We start from the raw sequence: 21603 nt of genomic DNA, 5'->3' as shown, positions 1-21603 counted from the left end.
CGCGAAGCCAAGCCAAAGAAAAAAGAATATTTTATAGTAGAATTTTTACTGAAATGCCTAATTTGAACTTTGCAACTTTTAATGTTCAGGGATTTAATAATCCTATTAAGCGTAAATGGGTATTGGCTTATTTTAAAAAAATGAAAGTCGATATTGCTTTTTTGCAAGAGACACATTTGATTGAAAAAGAACATATGAAATTGAAGAGAGATTGGGTTGGTCATGTATTTTCTTCTTCTTTCAATTCCAAAGCGAGAGGTGTAGCGATCTTAATTCATAAGAAATTACCATTTGAATTAGAATCCTTTGAAGGTAATGCAGGGAAGGTTTTGAGATTGAATTGTAAAATTTTTGCTGAATCATGGACTTTGTTCAATATTTACGCACCTAATGTGGATGATGAAAGGTTTATGTCGGAGGCTTTTTTCTTATTAAATCAGGCCAACAAAAATATTTTGGTTGGGGTAGATTTTAACTATGTTTTAGATCCTTTGTTGGATAGGTCTCCAAAAAGTATAAGGAATTCAAAGACAGTAATACAAATAGGGGCCTTGATGAAAGATTTGAATTTAATTGATATTTGGAGGAAAGTAAATCCTACAGAGAAAGATTTCTCCTTTCATTCATTTAAACATGATTCATTTTCTAGAATAGATTTTTTTTTTGGTATTGGCACATTTACAAGGCAGAGTACTCCAAGCCAAATATTAAAGCCGGCTCATATCGGATCATTCTATGTTGTTTTTCTCTTGTGCAAGTCCGGAAGTGGTGCAATTGTCTTATAGATGGAGGCTTAATACAATGCTATTAAAGAAACAAGGATTTGTTACTTTTGTTAAAGAACAGATTGCTTTATTTCTGGCTGAGAATATTAATACAGTAAGTAGTGCTTTTGTATTATGGGATGCTTTGAAAGCATATTTGTGTGGGCAAATTATTAGTTATATGATGAAAGTTAAAAAAAACAATATGTGGCGGAAAGCTTAACATTGGAGAAACAAATTACTGAGTTGGAAAAGGAATTTCAGAAAAATGTTACAGAAGATAAAAAGGCAGCTTTAATGAAGTTGAAACTACGTTATAATACACTACAAACCTATCAGTATGAGCATTTAATTAATCGATCTAAGCAACATTATTATGAATTAGGTGAGACGACTCATAAGGTGGCATGGCAATTAAAAACAGAACAGACATTGCAAATTATTAATGCTGTTAAAAAGAATTCAATAGTTACCTATAAACCTCAGGAAATTAATGACCAGTTTTACTCATTTTATCAACAATTATATACTTCTGAGGGAAAGCAGGAAGCTGGTTCTATTGATTCTTATTTATCTAAATTAAATTTACCTGTTTTAGGAGAGGAGGAGGTTAGGGAATTAGAAGCTCCATTTACAGATTTCAAGATTAAAGAAGACATACAAGAGATGCCGAATGGGAAGTCACCGGGGGATGATGGATTTTCAGCTGAATTTTATAAAGTTTTTTATGAAAATTTATCCTCGGTATTTGGAGATGTTCTGAAGCAAATAACTGAGGATCAGGTGTTACTGGAATCTTGTTTGAGTGCTATAATTACTGTGATTTAAAAAAAAGATAGGGATCCATTGAAATTATCTTTGTATCGGTCTATTTCTTTACTAAATGTAGATTATAAAATTATGGTGAAAGTATTAGCAAATAGACTTGCTAAATATTTACCTCATTTGGTACATGTAGATCAAACAGGTTTTATTAAGAATAGAAATGCATCTGATAACATTCATAGATTGACCACATTGGTCAATGCATCTAGACAGCAACCCAACCACCCAATGGAATGGAATGTTTTATTTAAGGTGTTAGAGAAATTTAATTTTGGCCCTTAATTTATTGGTTGGGTTAAAGCTTTATATAAATACCCAATTGCTAAGGAGGTGACAAATGGTCAAACTTCTTTACCATTTAAATTAACGCGGTCAACTCAGCAAGGTTGTCCATTAATACCAGCCTTGTTTGCATTGGCAAACAATACTACAGAATGATAAGATTAAAGGGATGAGAATTGCAGATGATGAATATAAGATTAATTTATTTGCGGATGATGTGTTGGCCTATTTGACAGAACCGGAGCAGTCTTTGAAATATTTGCAAGATTGCTTGCTGAAATTTGGGGAGTTATCTGGATATAAGGTAACTTGGGATAAGAGTGAAATATTACTAGTTGGGGAAGGAGACTATTCAGAATATAAAAATATTATAAAATTGAAATGATCAGATAGAATTAAATTATGTTCCTTTATTAAAAAGGATTAAAATGGATTTGATTAAATGAAAAGATCTTCCATTAACATTAATTTGTAGAGTAAATTGTATTAAAATGAATATTTTTCCTTGAAACTAATATTTGGTTCAGTTGATACCTTATTTCCTTTCAAAGAGTTTCTTTCAGGATTTGAATAGCGTGGTACGGGAATTTTTTTGAAAGGGGAAATTAGCATGAGTAGCTTTACATAAACTTACATGGAAATATGCATTGGGTGGTCTTCAATTACCTCATTTCAAAATTATTATGAAGCAGCTCAGTTGAAATTTGTTAGTAGATTGATGGATATGGACCAACCTCCAAGTTGGGCAAAGGTGGAAATGGCTTGTATTTCTGAAGTTGAGGTACATCAGTTCATATTTAAATGTAATATGAATTTATTGTGGGAATGTAATATGCTAGTATTAAAACACTTGTTAAAGATAAGGGGTAAAATAAATATGGTTTTAGGGTCAAAGGGTAAACTATAAATTCAAACTTCATTGTACCACAATCAACTTATTCCCTTTTCAATGTTTAATAATCATTTAAAGAGATGGAATTCTTAGAGTATAAAGATAGTTCAGGATTGCTTTGAAGGACAGTTTCTTTCCTTTAACTAATTGAGGGAGAAATTTGATATATCTGTAAATTCTTTATTTGTGTACTATCAACTTAGAGCTTTGATAAAAGATAATTATGGTAAAGAGATGAATTTACCTATCTGATGAAATTTGAGTCTTTGATTTCCTCTATACCAAAGAAAGGTTATATTTCGGATATGTATCAATTGTTACAAGATAGTATGGATAAACCGGAATGGGAGAAATCTAGGCTTAAATGGGAAAGTGATTTAATTTATATTTTTCCTGAAGACAATTGGGAGGTTATGTGTCACAACAGTGTAACTAAATTGATGAATGTAAGATATGGAATGGCTAATTATAATTTTTTACATCAGTTATATTTGAATCCAGAGAAATTGAAAAAAATATGGGTTTAGCAATTCGGATTCTTGTTTTCGATGTGGACTATGTACTGGAACTTTTTTACATGCTGTTTGGTCTTGTGTTAAAGTACAACCATTTTGGGAAGGAATTAGATTGGTCTTGAAAAAATTATTTAAGATTAAATTACCACTTGATTCATCAATTTTTTTGTTGGGCTATATGCCTTCTTTGAAGGGATTGGGGTTGGATAAATTTCAAATTGCATTTGTACATTTAGCGTTATCTGTAGCACGAAAATGTGTAGCTAGTACTTGGAATTATGAACTTGGATTAATATAGTATGTTGGCATAATGAACTAAGAGCTTGTATTCAATTTGAAAAAAAATTATATGTAACTTGCATGATAATTATTCCTTCTTTGTTAATATGTGGTCTTCTTATTTGGAATATATGAATTTGAAAATATTTTGAAATATTCTATATATTCTGTTTTGTTTTTGTATTTGGCTCTCCTTAAGGGAGCTGACTGAAGGGCTGGGAAGGTGGGGAGGGTTTTTCTTTATGTATCTAAAAATTTCTTGCTGTTATTTGATTGTATTTTGTTTTTAAAAAATATTTTAAATAAAATTTGAAAAAAAAACAGCTAGGGTCCCAGAACTAATAATTGGATTATCCTACTGGTCACATGCTTCCAACTACAAGAACAAGCCCTTCCCCACCACCACTCTTTGGCTCTTTTCATTAAGCCATTTATGGATCTGATTTACCAAGTTGCTTTGGATTCCATCTGTTCCCACTTTTTGGACTTGTCTCCCATTGACACCTTGTCAAAGGCTTCAATAAAGTCGGTGAAGACTATTATTAACTGCACTTAGACTTTGCACTCAAACTGGTTTAGAGTTTTGGTTTGTGAAGTGCCATCAAATATATTTTCACAAGTAGATGTTGTCATTGCTGTTTGTGGAGGTAGAAATGTTCAGGTTCATAGATAGAGCATGAGTTTAGAAATGGATGGTTCCAATTTTCTTATGTTATTGAGGGACCTTTCCTGCTGGCAAGTCTAGGGCATTCAGTTAAATTCCTGCTATGCATTGAAGCTGGAGGTGTTTTGGGAGTCAGGTGATGATTTTCTGTAGGAGTCCCAGCATCTTACTTGCCTTTGTAGATGCAGTATTTGTGCATCAAGCTAAGTTTATTGTCATCTGATTGCTCAAGTACAACCCAATGAAACAGTGTTCTCCAGTCCTTGGTGCAAAATATGCAGATACACATAACATAACATAACATAACAATTACAGCACGGAAACAGGCCATTAGGCCCTTCTAGTCCGCACCAAACCAAACACCCCTTTCTAGTCCCACCTCCCTGCACAATGCCCATAACCCTCCATCTTCTTCTCATCCATATACCTGTCCAACCTTTTCTTAAATAATACAATTGACTCCGCCGCCACTATTACTCCCGGAAGATCATTCCACATGGCTACCACTCTCTGAGTAAAGAAGTTCCCCCTCATGTTACCTCCAAACCTCTGCCCCTTAATTCTTAACTCATGTCCTCTTGTTTTAATCTTTCCTCCTCTTAACGGAAATAGTCTATCCACATCCATTCTGTCTATCCCTTTCATAATCTTAAATACTTCTATCAAATCCCCTCTCAACCTTCTACGCTCCAAAGAATAAAGACCCAATCTGTCCAATCTCTCCCCATACTCCAGATGCTTAAACCCAGGCAACATTCTGATAAACCTTCTCTGCACTCTCTCCACTCTGTTTATATCCTTCCTATAATTAGGCGACCAGAACTGCATACAGAACTCCAAATTAGGCCGCACCAACGTCTTATACAATCTCAACATCACCTCCCAACTCCTATATTCCATGCAATGATTGATAAAGGCCAGCATACTAAAAGCCTTCTTCACCACCCTATTCACGTGAGTTTCTACCTTCAGGGAACGATGTACCGTTACTCCTAAATCTTTCTGCTCTTCTGTATTCCTCAATGCTCTCCCATTTACTACGTATGTCCTATTCTGATTCTTCTTACCAAAATGAAGCACCTCACACTTATCAGCATTAAATTCCATCTGCCATTTTTCAGCCCACTTTTCTAAGCAGCCCAAATCCCTCTGCAATCCTTGAAAACCTTCTTCATTATCCACTATTCCACCTATCTTAGTATCATCTGCATATTTACTAATCCAATTCACCACCCTATCATCTAGATCATTAATGTATATAACGAACAACAATGGGCCCAATACAGATCCTTGAGGCACACCACTTATCCATCCATCAGACATAAAACACATAGAGACAAATAAAATATATGCAGGACAAATATTTCATCAATTCAAACAAATAAATAATTGTTTTGTACATATGATGGTCTCAGATGGTTAGTGTGAGCAGTTCCTTTTGTTGTCCAGCATTCTCACTGTCCTTGGGAAGAAGCTGTTCCTCAACCTGTAGTGTTGGCTCTGATACTCCTGTCCTCTTCCCCAATGAGAGCAGCTGAAAGGTGCTGCCTGCAGGGTGGAAGGGGTGCTCAATGATTTTGCGTGTCCTCTTCAGACCACAATCCCAGTAAATCATGTTCATTTGGGAGTGAGGGGGGGCGGGGGGAATAGAGAGACTCCAGTTATCCTCTCTGCCACTCTTATGGTCCTGTGGATTGACCTCTGATCCATTTCTCTGAGCAACTGTATCACACTGTCAAAGGTTGACATAATGGTGGCCAGTAGCCTTGCCCACTTCAATCTTCTCAGAAAGTGTTGCACCTTCCTGACAAGTGAGGATATGTGTGTCCATGATAGGTCACTAGTACTCCAAGGAACTTGGTGCTCTCCACTCACTCCACTACAGAATAGTTTTTTTTATTATTTTTTTATTTTTCACACTATAAACCATACTGACCAAAATACATACAGACATTTTTCTCTTGAATATATACAGTGTCATTTTCTCCCCTTTTCCCCCCCTCCATGTAGTGGAAGGTGGTCATTCCTGGTATGGATGGTCAAATTATGCTTCTGATTAATGGATATCCCCAGGATACCATTGGTAGGGGATGTGAAAAAAATATCATTGAATTCTGATGGGAGAAAAAAAAGGAACTCTGTGGTGACCTGAAAGAAAGAGGTTATCATCTGGAGAACCCTGAGGGGGCAAGTTTCATCAGCAAAACATTGAAGTGACGGGGCATGGCAAGATGGCGTAGAGTCTAGACGTACAATCTTGACCTCTCTAGCTAGACTTTTAAATACCTGTTTTTTAACCCTTTGTTTTCAAGTTTAAACTTTTAAAATTTTAGTTTAAAGTATTAAGGAATTACTATGGCCACTAATGGTAAAAAGACTAAACCTCAAGTTCATAAGAAGTTACATTCGAAATGCTGAAGATTTGGGGCCTAGATGACTTGATACAGCCCCAGGCTCAATCTCTTCATTGTCTAAACCCAAAAGATCGCCTGTGGGGGCTGAAAAAAAAACCTATTACTCACCAAGTGAAGGATGGTGCTGGAATTACCTATTTTCCGGAAGAAGGTGCCTGTTCCCAAGAAGTGGACCCCGATTTGGAAAGCCTTTCGATTTCAATGGAGGGAGCACACAGGAAGATGACTCCATTGTTGGAAATGCATCAGGTAGCATTTCAATCTGAAGAAATCATTTTTCTTCATGAATTGATAAAAAAACGAGATAAGGGGGGAGACCAGCGGTGACTCCTTGAGGAAGTTGGGGTGCCATCGCTGGGAGTCCAGACCCGCAGTAAAACCTTAAAATGCCTTCTGTCGAGTTGCAGTAGGAGCTTCAGCTACCTTGTTCTGACACTACGTCAGAGAGAGCAGAGCTGAGCTTTACTGAATCACAGTGTATGCAATTAAATGAAGTTATTCAAGCTGTTATAAAACTTTTGTTGACATCTCAAATTAATGAAATGGCTCAAATGAATGCTGGTATAAATTCAGAATTAAATAGGGTTAAGACAAGTGTGGATGCATCTTAGGGGGGCGTGGCAAGATGGCATAAGGATCAGACATGCCTTCCAGTCCTCTCCTGACTCTATCTTATTGTTTTGTCTAGAAATGCCCGTTAAAATTCTTTAAAAGTTTAGATAATTTCAGTGCTGTTCATTTAACTTATGATGGTACAATTGGTGGAAAAGAGCAAAAAAAAAACGACAACAGATCATCAAAAAACTACATTTTCCAAAAGTTCAAGTTTTGGAGCCTACCTACAGGAAAGACACCGGGACTCAGCGTGAAATGGATCCCAGGAGAGAGGTACAGTGTTCGGATGTAGAGCTCTATGTTACGTCAGTAGTGCCCCCTAAAGAGGGTGCCAAACAGCCTTTAGAACAAAGAGTTACTCAAAGGCATTTGTCAACTGAAGAGGTGGCGCTGCAAACTGCATCTTTTGAAATAGAAGAACCTATACAATTTGATGTACTGGGAGAATTTAATACATTATGGACTGGGGAAAACCCCGGCCAGCGTCCTCCAGTCATTGCTGGAGAGGCTGTGGCTAGGGTTTCCACACGCAGTCATACTATAAGGAAGGCAACCAGAATGAAGGAAGGAACAGAACCTTTGGTTATGCAGAAGAAGCAGGAATCTGTTGAGCCAAAATCTCTTCCAATTGAAAAGATTTTTGTGAATCTTGAATCTAAATTATCTTATACAATGCAGGGATTATCCAAGATTATGACTGAACTTGGTACTAGGTTTAATACTTGGTGAAAATACATTCTCAACAGATGGCTGAGTTTGGAGCTTTTAAGCTTGAAGTGAGAGATAAATTTAATTAGTGTGAAGAAGATATAGACGAAATACGGGATCAAGTTTTTGATGTGACCAAAATGGTCGAAGACTTACAAACTCAAAATAAAAATTTGGTGAAAAAGATTGATTATTTGGAAAACCAATCCAGACGGAACAATATAAAGATTATTGGTTTGCCGGAAGGTATGGAGGGACCAGACCCAAGAAAATTTTTTACTGAATGGATTCCGCAGATGCTGGGTCAAGAACATTTCCCGGAAGGTATAATACTGGAACGTGCTCACAGAGTCTTGAGTAGAAGATCTATTTCAGGTCAAAGTCCAAGACCTGTTTTGGTTCATTGCTTGAATTATTACGACAGAGAAATAATTTTACGAGTGGCTATTAGAAATGCACAACAGAGAAAATCACTCTTGATGATTCAAAATAATCGAGTTTTCTTCTATGCGGATTTGAGTCAAGAAGTTATGTTCCAACGACGGGAATTCAATCCTGCTAAAGAGTTGTTGTGGAAGAAAGGTTACAAGGCAACCTTTAGATATCCAGCTGTTTTGAAGGTTTTCCAAGATGGTTGCCAACCAAAGTTCTTTGATTCTCCAAAGGAAGCTATAGCATTTGCTCAAGAGCTGCCAATTACTCAGTTTCAACAGAGACATAGTCCGCCGCCATCTCTAAGGAGACAAGAGATGGAAGAAAAGAGCCGTGCTCCAAGAAGGAATGGTTGTAATGGTGACTCGGCATGTTGGAGCTGATTAAAAGAAGAGTTGTTCTTTTTTTTCTAATTTTTTTTTAAAAAAAGGAATATTAAATAATGATGATGTTAGTTTAAGATGAAGTGAGAGTTGGGGGAGAGAACTGGATAGGCACTATTTCCTGAAAGTCATCTGCTACGTGTGAGTTATCTCACACCCATTTTTTTTGGGAGTTACCGCATTGCGTGGTTTAGATAGGAGGGGGTATTTTTAACCTCCTAACCATTTTTTTTCCTTTTTTTTGTATTATTAGATTAAAGAGTGAAGGGTTTTTTTTGTTTAAAAATTTTAAAAAAAGCATAAGAAAGTATTTGATTGTTTAAAAAACTAAAAATTGATGTGTTTTTTTTTGTAAAGTTTATTCAGTAGATAAGGAATATTTGAAATTTAAATGTGAATGGGATGGATAAGTTTTTTTTATATTTTTTCTTTAACTTTAAGGTGAAAGGAGTGGTAATTCTGGTGTATATTATTTTTCTATTTTAGTTATAGAACGAAGGGAATAATGGTGAAAGTTATAAATTGAATTGTACAATTCTTAATGAGGCTTGAATTTTGTTTGTGGTTTATGCTCTATTTGATGAAGATATAGATTTCGTTGTAGATGTGTTTTTATTATTTGGATATCTGAATTTTAACATAATGATTGGGGATATTTAAATGTGGTATTGGAGCTTTTATTGGATAACTATTCAAGAGTAAAAGGGAAAAATGGTGGAAGAGTACTAAAATTGAATTGTATAATGCTTAATGAGGTTTGAATTTTGTTTTAAGATGGTGGTTTATGTGACTAATATGATGATAGATGTGAAGTTAGTTGATATTTGGTGAAGGTTTATCTCTATAGAGAAAGGTTTTTTTTCATCTTTTTCTCCTTGCTACAATTTTTTTTAAGAATTGATTATTGTTTAAGAATTTTTGATAGATAATGTTACTAACTTTACTAATTTTTTATATTAAGTTTGAGTTAAATATATGTTTCATCTTAACTCCATTTGTTAAATATATGCATTTAAGTTTGATTTAAATATTTTTTTTCCAGGCCAAACATTCAGGCTGAAGAAAACTGAGGTCCTCCATCAGCCAGCTCCCCACCATGACTACCAGCCCCCCCACATCTCCATCGGGCACACAAAACTCAAAACGGTCAACCAGTTTACCTATCTCCGCTGCACCATTTCATCAGATGCAAGGATCGACAATGAGATAGACAACAGACTCGCCAAGGCAAATAGCGCCTTTGGAAGACTACACAAAAGAGTCTGGAAAAACAACCAACTGAAAAACCTCACAAAGATAAGCGTATACAGAGCCGTTGTCATACCCACACTCCTGTTCGGCTCCGAATCATGGGTCCTCTACCGGCACCACCTACGGCTCCTAGAACGCTTCCACCAGCGTTGTCTCCACTCCATCCTCAACATCCATTGGAGCGCTCACACCCCTAACGTCGAGGTACTCGAGATGGCAGAGGTCGACAGCATCGAGTCCACGCTGCTGAAGATCCAGCTGCGCTGGATGGGTCACGTCTCCAGAATGGAGGACCATCGCCTTCCCAAGATCGTATTATATGGCGAGCTCTCCACTGGCCACCGTGACAGAGGTGCACCAAAGAAAAGGTACAAGGACTGCCTAAAGAAATCTCTTGGTGCCTGCCACATTGACCACCGCCAGTGGGCTGATAACGCCTCAAACCGTGCATCTTGGCGCCTCACAGTTTGGCGGGCAGCAGCCTCCTTTGAAGAAGACCGCAGAGCCCACCTCACTGACAAAAGGCAAAGGAGGAAAAACCCAACACCCAACCCCAACCAACCAATTTTCCCTTGCAACCGCTGCAATCGTGTCTGCCTGTCCCGCATCGGACTGGTCAGCCACAAACGAGCCTGCAGCTGACGTGGACTTTTTACCCCCTCCATAAATCTTCGTCCGCGAAACCAAGCCAAAGAAAGAAAGAAATATTTTTTTTAAGTCTGATATCTTAGTATTAATTACTTTTCTTTTTGTTAGTATTTTAATCGGTTATGTTTTTGATTTTTTTTGTAAGTGGGTTTTTCTTTTTCTCACATTTATTATTAACTTTATTAATTCTTCACTCTTTATTTTTTGGGGGGAAAGGGGGGGGTTGGACTAATCTGAGTTGGGTTATTAATGTGTAATAATTATTGGGGAGGGTATAGTTTATTTAGATTACTGATACTGTATTGTAATTTTATTATTTTATTCTTAATTTTTTAAAATGTAATTCTATATGTTATAAAATCTTAAATAAAGTTTTAAAAAAAAGTGTGGATGCATCTTATGAAGAATTTTAAAAATTTCAGACTGCTTTTTTGGACTGTAAACAACAAGTGACTTTTAACACAGAAGAAGTGTTGAAGGTGGAAAAATCAATCATAGAATTAGGAGAACGTGAGAAGGAGCTAGAAAGAAAAATAGATTATTTGGAGAATCAAAGCAGAAGAAATAATATGAAAATTGTTGGTTTGCCAGAAGAAATAGAAGGACAAGATCCTCTTCGTTTCTTTAAAGACTAGATTCCACAAATATTAGGGCAAGAATTTTTCTCTGGGGGATTGGTATTGGAAAGAGCCCATAGAGCTTTAAGAAGAACACCCTCAGCTGGTCAACCACCGAGACCAGTAATAATTCGATGTTTGAGTTATTTGGACAGAGAAGCAATACTTCGATTTGAAGTACAAGATACGAGACAATAACAAACCCCATTATTGATTCAGAATAGCAGTCTCTTTTTATCCTGATTTGAGTCAAGCGGTCATTCAACGTCAATGTCGATTCAATCCAGTTAAAGAAGTTTTGTGGTGTAAAGGTTATAAGTTTATTTTTCATTACCCTGTAGTGTTGAAGGTGTTTTAAGGAGACTATCAATTTCGGTTTTTTGAAACTGATCATGAAGCAATGATTTTTGCTGATTCATTGCCAGATATAAGAGGACAAAGATGTAGTCCACCATTATCTCATAAAGAAAAACCTGGTTGCTCTGGAAACTGAAGAAATGGCAGAAATGGGAAAAATGGGAATGGAAAGAGTCTCCCTCCTTCTGAAATGGGATCTTCGAGATTGGAATCTTCTGGATGAAAAGAAGAATGTTCTCATTCTATTTTTTCTTTTGTTATTATGATATTTTGATGTTATTGTTTGGCTGGAGAGGGAGAGATTTGCACCAAGTTCTTTACTAGTCATCAGCCACTGGTGGGTGACCCACACCCAATTTTTGTTTAGGGGATTACTACCTTTTGGTAGTTTTTTTTAGGGGGGGAATTTTCTTTTTTTATATATTATTTTTATTAATTTTTTTTAGTTTTTAATTTGTGTTTTTTTTTATTGGAGGGCCTATATACGTTGATTTGAGTTTTTATATAAAGATATTATTGGTATTTAGTAATAGTAGATATGTCAAAGTTGAGGTTTGCTACTTTTAATGTTCGAGGATTAAATAGTCCGATTAAACATAAGCGAGTCTTGGCGTATATTAAGAAAATGAACATTGATATTGCCTTTTTACAAGAAACACATTTGAATGTGAAGGAAAGCCTGAAATTAAAAAGGGACTGGGTTGGGCATGTATATTCTTCTTCATTTAATTCTAGAGCTAAAGGTGTAGCAATTTTGATACATAAAAATTTATCTTTTGAATTACAATCAATGGAGGAAAAGGCAGGATGTATTCTTAAATTGAATTGTAAGATTTTTAATGAATTTTGGACTTTACTTAATAATTATGCCCCAAATGCAGACGATGAAATATTTATTTCAGATGCATTTTTATGTTTGGGTAAGGCTAATGATAATAATTTAGTTGGTGGTGATTTTAATTGTGTTTTGGAACCTTTATTAGATAAATCTCTGAAGAAAGTTAAGAAATCCAAGATAGCAATTCAGGTCCAAGCGTTGATGAAAGATCTTAATTTAGTAGATATTTGGAGATGTCTTAATCTGACAGAGAAAGATTTTTCCTTTTGTTCATCTTGACATGAATTGTTTTCAAGGATTGACTTCTTTTTAGTATCGGCACATTTACAAGGAAAAATACAACAAGCGGAATATAAAAGTAGGGTGATTTCAGATCATTCTTTGTTATATTTTACATATGAAACTTCTGAAAAAATTCAAATAGCTTATCGTTGGAGATTTAATACAATGTTGTTAAAAATATGGAATTTATTGATTTTTTGAAAAAACAAATTAATTTTTTTTGAAAGAAAATTCTGATTCTGTTCAAAGTTAGTTTGTATTATGGGATGCTATGAAAGCTTATTTGAGAGGACAAATAATTAGTTATACTTTTAAAATAAAAAAGAATCGATTAAATCAGAGTCTTGAATTAGAGGAACAGATTGATGAGTTAGAAAAGAAATTCCAGAAAGATGCTACAGAAGATCAGAAAATAGAATTATCTAGGTTGAAATTGGAATATAATACTTTGCAATCTTATCAATTTGAATGTGTGATTAATAGGACTAAACAACGGTATTATGAATGGGGAGAGAAAACACATAGGTTTTGACGTGGCAATTAAAGAAAGAACAGATATCAAGGACTATTAATGCTGTTAGATGGAATTCTCTTATTACTTACAAATCTCATGAGATTAATGATGAATTTTATTCATTTTATAAAAAATTATATACATCTGAATGAAAACAGGAAACTGGATCGATTGATCTTTTTTTAAATCACAGTTGAATTTACCGATATTAGAGGATGGAGATATACAGGAGTTAGAAGAACCAATTACTGATACGGAAATTAAAATGGCTATGCTGGAAATGCCGAACAGTAAATTGCATAGTGATGATGGATTTTCGGTTGAATTTTATAAAATTTTTTATGATGATGTTTGGGGATGTATAACGTCAAGTTGGAGAACATTATGAATTACCTGAGTCTTGTTCTAGTGCTTTAATTACAGTAATTCCTAAAAAAGATAGAAATCCTTTGAAAGTATCTTCATATAGACCAATTTCATTGTTAAATGTAGATTATAAAATAATAGCTAAAATATTAGCGAATAGATTGGCTAAAGTTTTACCAAAGTTGATTCATATTAATCAAACAGGTTTTATAAGGAATAGATATGCTTCAGATAACATTTTGCACGTGATTAGTTTGATTAATAGATTTCGACAATCTTTAGATCACCCGATGGTGATATCCTTAGATGAAGAAAAAGCATTTGATAGAGTTGAATGGAAATTTTTGTTTAAATTTTGGAGAAATTTAAGATTGTTCCTTCTTTTATTGGTTGGATTAGGGCTCTATATAGTAAACCAGTAGCTAGTGTATTGACAAATGGTTTGATTTCAGAATCTTTTAAGTTCACTTGATCAACTCGTCAAGATTGTCCTTTATCACCAGCTTTGTTTGCTTTAGTGATTGAACCTTTAGCACAGTTGATAAAACAAAATACATAGATACAAGGTATGAAAGTTTTAGACGAGGAGTATAAAATTAATTTATTTGCTGATGATGTATTGGTGTATTTAATAAACCCAGCTCAGTCACTTTTGCATTTGAAGGAATGTTTAATACAATATATATGTCTTTCTGGATATAAAGTTAATTGGGAAAAAAATGAAATATTACCGGTGAGTGAAGGAGATTATTCAGCTTATAAGAGTATTCTTAATTTGAAATTGATGGATCGAATTAGGTATTTGGGTATAATTCTGGATGTTAATTATCAATCTTTATATAAATTAAATTATGCTCCATTAATGAAAAAAATTAAAACTGATTTGATTAAATTGAAAGATTTACCTATTAATTTAATGGGAAGGATAAATACAATTAAGATGAATATCTTTCTGCGTATACAATATTTGTTTCAATCTATTCCGTATTTACTTGATAAATTTTTTTTTGAGATTTGAATAAAATGGTTAGGGAGTTTTTATGGAGGGGTAAATTTTTGAGAGTAGCTTTGAATAAATTAACTTGGAAATATGAGTTATGGGGACTACGTTTACCACATTTTCAAAATTATTATGAGGCAGCCCAACTTAAATTTATTAGTTCATTGATGGATTTGGTACGACCTCCCAGTGGGCTAAAATTGAGAAGGCAAGTATTTCTGAATTTGAAATACATCAATTTTTGTTTAGGTGGAATATAAATTTGTTACAACAATATAATGTGCCTATACTAAAACATTTAATGAAGTTATGGATAAAGAAAAATAAAATGATAGGCTCTAGGGGTAAATTATTGACTTTGACTCCGTTGTATAATAATCAACTTATTTCTTTTTCAATACATAATCAAAGTTTATTGCATTGGATATTTAAAGGTGTGAAAAATTTGGGAGATTGTTTTAAAGAGGGTAAATTTTTATCTTTTAATCAGATGAGGGAAGATTTTGGTATTGATAAGAATTCTTTATTTCTTTATTATCAAATTCAATCTTTGGTAAAATGTATGCTTGGTAGAGAGATGATTTTACCTAAAATGACTAAATTTGAGACTTTTCTTATGAAGGTATCAGAGAAGGGTTATATTTCATTTATGTATCAAATATTACAGGATGGTATGGATAACAAGGGTTGGGATAGATCTAAAATTAAATGGGAAGCAGATATTGGTTTTATTTTTTTTCTGAAGATGATTGGTTAGATATCTGTTATGATAGTGTAACTATATTGATAAATGCACATTATGCAATGATTAATTACAATTTTTTACATCAATTATATTTGACACCTGAAAAATTAAAAAAAATATTGTTTTAATGAATCAGATTTATGTTTTAGATGTGGTGATATGGTTGGAACTTTTTTTCATGCTGTTTGGTTATGTATACATATACAATCAGTTGTGAGGTTTTTCAGTTGGTTGTTTTTCCAGACTCTTTTGTGTAGTCTTCCAAAGGCGCTATTTGCCTTGGCGAGTCTGTTGTCTATCTCATTGTCGATCCTTGCATCTGATGAAATGGTGCAGCCGAGATAGGTAAACTGGTTGACCGTTTTGAGTTTTGTGTGCCCGATGGAGATGTGGGGGGGCTGGTAGTCATGGTGGGGAGCTGGCTGATGGAGGACCTCAGTTTTCTTCAGGCTGACTTCCAGGCCAAACATTTTGGCAGTTTCCGCAAAGCAGGACGTCAAGCGCTGAAGAGCTGGCTCTGAATGGGCAACTAAAGCGGCATCATCTGCAAAGAGTAGTTCACGGACAAGTATACAGAGCCGTTGTCATACCCACACTCCTGTTCGGCTCCGAATCATGGGTCCTCTACCGGCACCACCTACGGCTCCTAGAACGCTTCCACCAGCGTTGTCTCCGCTCCATCCTCAACATCCATTGGAGCGCTCACACCCCTAACGTCGAGGTACTCGAGATGGCAGAGGTCGACAGCATCGAGTCCACGCTGCTGAAGATCCAGCTGCGCTGGATGGGTCACGTCTCCAGAATGGAGGACCATCGCCTTCCCAAGATCGTATTATATGGCGAGCTCTCCACTGGCCACCGTGACAGAGGTGCACCAAAGAAAAGGTACAAGGACTGCCTAAAGAAATCTCTTGGTGCCTGCCACATTGACCACCGCCAGTGGGCTGATAACGCCTCAAACCGTGCATCTTGGCGCCTCACAGTTTGGCGGGCAGCAGCCTCCTTTGAAGAAGACCGCAGAGCCCATCTCACTGACAAAAGGCAAAGGAGGAAAAACCCAACACCCAACCCCAACCAACCAATTTTCCCTTGCAACCGCTGCAATCGTGTCTGCCTGTCCCGCATCGGACTGGTCAGCCACAAACGAGCCTGCAGCTGACGTGGACTTTTTTTACCCCCTCCATAAATCTTCGTCCGCGAAGCCAAGCCAAAGAAAAGAAAAGAAACATATACAATCTTTTTGGAAGAAAATTCAATCATTTTTAGAATACCTGTATAAGATTAAAATAGTTTTAGATCCAACAGTATTTTTATTGGGTAGTTTGCAACCTCTGAAATGTTTGGGATTAGATAAATTCCAGCTTGCTTTTGTATATTTAGCTTTATCCGTAGCGAAAAAATGTATTGCTAGTATGTGGAAAGATACAAATATGATTGATATCAATAGATGGCATAATGAGATGAAATATTGTTTAATAATGGAAAAAATTATGCATGTTTTGCATGATAATTATATTTTTTTTATTAATAAGTGGCTGTTATACTCAGAATATTTACATTTCAATTTATATTGATTAGATTTTAATATGTATATTTAACTTTTTTAAATATTCTTTTTTCTTTTTTTATGGCTCTCCTTAGGAGAGTTGGCTGAGGGGGGGGGTTCTTTTCTTTTTTTTCTATATATTATATAAAAAAATTCATGTTCATGTTTAATTGCTGTATATGTCACATATTATTTGTTTTTTTGAACAAATAAATAAAGTTAAAAAAAAAGCAAGACACTGAAGTGGCTCATGGAAGTAAATCAGTTATGGATGTCCATTGTACAACAAATCTCTCTCTAAAAACCGACAAGAACCTTCCTGAACAGTAACCATTTACCTTTCAAGCACCAAAGCCTGGTGAACTTTGTAAATGTTAAATTCTGTGCCCAGTATAAGAATTACCTACAACCAGTGAACTTTGAGGAATGAGAAGTGAGATTGGGCTGTGATTCAAATAACTTTTCTGAACTTACACACACATTACATACACGTGTGCTTAGAATTAGAAGGGGGTTAAGTTAGGTTAGTTAAGTTAATAGTGATAATTTAAAGTGTGATTCTGTTTTCATGTTTAAAGATCATTAAAAGCAACTTTTGTTTAAGTAACTATTTGTCTTGGTGAATATCTATTGCTGCTGGGATTATGGGTCCTCTGGGCTCATTAAACCCTGAATTATTACATCACTTGATCAATATTTGAGCAAAAAATTCCTTCAACTAAATATACAGTAACCAGATTTTTTTTTACCACAAATTCCTCTCCCCTACCATTACCGTTCTGGCAAAAGACTGAGGCTTAACCAGATTGATCTTAAGCAGGCCATTCACTATTTTGACCATGAATATGGCCTAAGCTGAGGCTCTAACCACACAAAACTGCTTTTTTCCCACTTCCATAGTATTTCTCTACTCACCTCTGTTAAAGTCATATGTTCTTGCTATTCTCATTCATACCTTTGATACCTCTAGATTTGGATGCCTCAATATTATGATGGTTGGTGCCATTTAAAATTTTAAAATTTAGATATATAGGACGGTAACAGGCCCTTCCAGCCTACGAGCCACCCAAATATCTTAATTAACCTACAACTTAATTAACCTACAACGAGGAGAACATAATAACCCCTTTCAGACAGGGCTGGATTTGAACCTTGGTTGCTGGTGTTGTAACAACATTGTGCTAACCGCTGTACTAACCATGCCAATCTTCCATTTTCTACAAAATTGAGCACATCTAAAAATCTGTTGCCAGTGCCGTATCTCATATCAGCTTATTCATCATTAACTTCCCGCTTGCTGATGCCCTAACTTTTCAATCTTGTTTCCAATACCTTAACATTAGCTCTTCAAGTCTCCAAATCTGATCTGTGGCATAATTTTAATTGATCCATTATTTTCAGCTGTGCTTGTGCCTGAGTATTAAGGCCTGTATTCCCTCTATAAACCCTTCTGCCTCCTCAAGATCTAAAACTCACCTCTTTCACCAATGTATCATAAACCTGAGTTGAATGGCTCCCTCTGTGTTTTATCATTCTGTTATTCTGTGTAGTCCCCATGAAACACTTCGATACTGTTACCTGGTTGGTCTCTATAAATGTATATTTCAGTTTTTTAAAAACATTTCATGCCTGGTTCTTGGCTGTCAGTGAAATGTATTCTCCCAGACTCTATTGACTGTTCTGCATTTTTTTTATTGCCATTTCAGACCTTTGAAATAAAATGAGAAATTTTGGACTGTCCATATACTTTGTGATTTGTGGTGGATCCAAAGAGTAAAAATCAACATCCTCTTGAGTTAGGTACCATTTCCTACCAAGGTCTGTACTATCCCATTGAATGGCCATCCATTCTTTTGCTCTTCATTCAAACATAAATTAAAAAGAAACAGGACTCTCAAGCTTGGAACAACAAAGAAGGTGCATTTTTCAACAAACTTAGATATTGTGCGACATTGGATCAAGGAATGAAAGGACTAAAATAGGACATTCCAGCCAAGCAAAAGTCAAGGCAAGAGTTGAATACAACCCACATTGTAAATGACAAGTGTCTCTCCAACCAGGATACCTGTGATAACCTAAAATCCCCCAAATGGACCATACCATTGTGTTTCCAGGAATCTATTGATTATTTACTTTTATGTTTGTCTTCCATTCCTTGCGCATTTCTGAAATAAGGCCAAGCGATAACACATTCTGAATTAAACCTCAAAGGATTGCTTACAATTCTAATTTGTAATGGAAAAAAATAGAAATTTGCATTAATCATTAACTACCAAAAGGATTATGATCATTTGTTTACCTCAGTTATTATGGAAATTGCTCAGGAACTGTTGCTTCAATTATTGGCTATATTGCAAACTGACTTATGTTTCCTGAAGGGACATTTTTGAAAATGAGCTTAGTGAATTTAATTTATTTATAGAAGTTACTAACTCATTTCTACAATTACAGAAGTAATATAGTTGCATTTTCACTGGCAATGACATTTATCAGATTGAGGAAATGACATCAATTAGAAATTATTCTTAATTATTGAAATATTGTTTTGATGGCTGAACCAGGTTTAAAAAAATTAAAAATTATTTACTAGTCAATGAAGCACATTTGGAAGTTTACAAGTGGTATTGGAATAATTATTTTTTAAAAATTGGAGGTGTTTGGAGCTGATATAGGCCCCAACACATGAGGATCAAAATTCAAGATCCGGGGGAGATGTATGGATTGCCTATCAGAGCCCAGAAGTTTGCAGTGGACTCTTGCTCTATTTCAATAACATTGTTTGAATTGATTTTATTTGCCAATTTAACTCTATTCAGTACCTTCAACACAATGAGCAATCTGCACCCCAGGTATGAGGTGTTGATTACTGATGTGGGATGTTCAGGTGGGTTTAATTCCATTAATACAGTGCACTCTTCTTGTCAGCAAAGGTTGGAGTAACAACTGGAAAAGGTGCATGATAAGTTAAACAAGAAAATATTGCAGATGCTGTGATTGTAGTTTGTGCAACAACGGTGGAGAAACTCAGCAAGTCACGCAATGTTCTTTATCTAGGAAAGATAAAATATGTAATAAAAGTTTCGGGCTGAGCCCTTCATTAAGGTATGAACAGAAAGTAGGCAGTTGCCTGAATAAAATGGTGGGGGGGAGGGGGTAAGGGGAGGATCACAGGCCGCAGGCAAGCGGTTATATAAGTGGATATGGGTGGGAGGGCACAAGAGAAAAAAGCTGAAGAGAAAAAGATGGGGAGAGGGGATAGCTCTCAGAATGGAGAGGGAATGGGATGGAGAGCTGGAAGAAAGGTGACAGAGGGATGGTGAAGACAGGGGAATGGCCTAACAGAAACTGAAGTTGACATTAATGCTATCCCATTGGAGAGTGCCCAGATTAGATATTTACACACTCTTCCTGTTATCTTAAATCACCTTTGCTTTAAATATTTATTCAATCTCTTCTTGTACTATGCCAGGTTTTCAGTCTCAGCTGGGGGATTTAATAGAGCTATTTAAAAGTATGAGGGGGTAGACATAGTAAATGGAGATAGGCTTTTTCCACTGAGGGCAGGTGAGATACAAACCAGAGGACATGGCTTAAGAGTGAGATGTTTTGGGATAAGATTAAGGGAAACTTCTTCACACAGAGAGTGATGAGAGTGCCAGCTGAAGTGGTGAATGTGGGGTCAATTTTGAAATTTAAGAACAATTTAGATAGGTACATGGACAGGAGGGGTATGGAGGGCTATGTTGGTGCATTTCAATGGGATTAGGCAGAATAATAGTTTTGCACAAACTAGATGGTCGGATGGGCCAGTTTTATAAATTGCACTGATTTTCATATCATTTTAATGTCCAGACAATGAATGGATTTTTCTTTGATTCAATTTGTTAGAATTCATAAAGCAAATTAAGTAAAATACCACAAAACATGCCAGAGATATTGGAAAAGTAAAATAAAACAGAACATTCTGAAGATATCAATTAAATCAAGTAGTATTTGTGGAGAGAGAAACAGGGTCAATGTTTCAGGTCAATGACCTTTCATCAAGTAAGTATCTCTCAAAACCCACATTTGGAAGACCCAATGCCGAATGCAAATTGTTCATGGACTTGACTGTTGTTAATTACTTTGATGCTTGCCAACTGATTGGATGGAACGGGTTTGCTTGGTTACAGAATGTGCAGATTTTCCCCACAATGATTGCCTTTTTCACACATTTAGGATGCAGGAGTAGGCCATCTGGTCTGTCAAGCATGCTCCACCATTAAGATTGTGGCTGATCATGTGTCTTTCCCCCATAACCCTTAATTCCCCCACTATGCAAAGTTGTTTAACTGTTTCTTAAATATATTTAGTGAGGCAGGCTTCAGTGCTTCCCGAGCAGATATACTCCTCTAGAAAAAGTAGTTCTTCTTCATCTCTGTCATCATCTACTCCCCTGAATGTCTTAAAAAATATATATTGAGGAAATAGAAGGATATGAATCTCTACAAGCAGATGGCATTTGTTTAGACAGGCTTCATGATTGGGGCAGACATGATGGGCTAAAGGGTCTATTCATGCTGTACTGTTCTCAGTTTATTTTTAGGGTAATTTAATAGTGACCTTTCCTTCATTGTAAGATCTGAAGTGCATTTTCTGATGAATATCCAGTGCTTAGTTCCATTTG

Source organism: Narcine bancroftii, chromosome 6 (genome assembly GCF_036971445.1).
Source record: "Narcine bancroftii isolate sNarBan1 chromosome 6, sNarBan1.hap1, whole genome shotgun sequence".
In the NCBI taxonomy this organism is placed as follows: Eukaryota; Metazoa; Chordata; class Chondrichthyes; order Torpediniformes; family Narcinidae; genus Narcine; species Narcine bancroftii.
The sequence above is the reverse complement of the archived record's forward strand: the minus strand, read 5'-3'. Positions refer to the sequence as shown.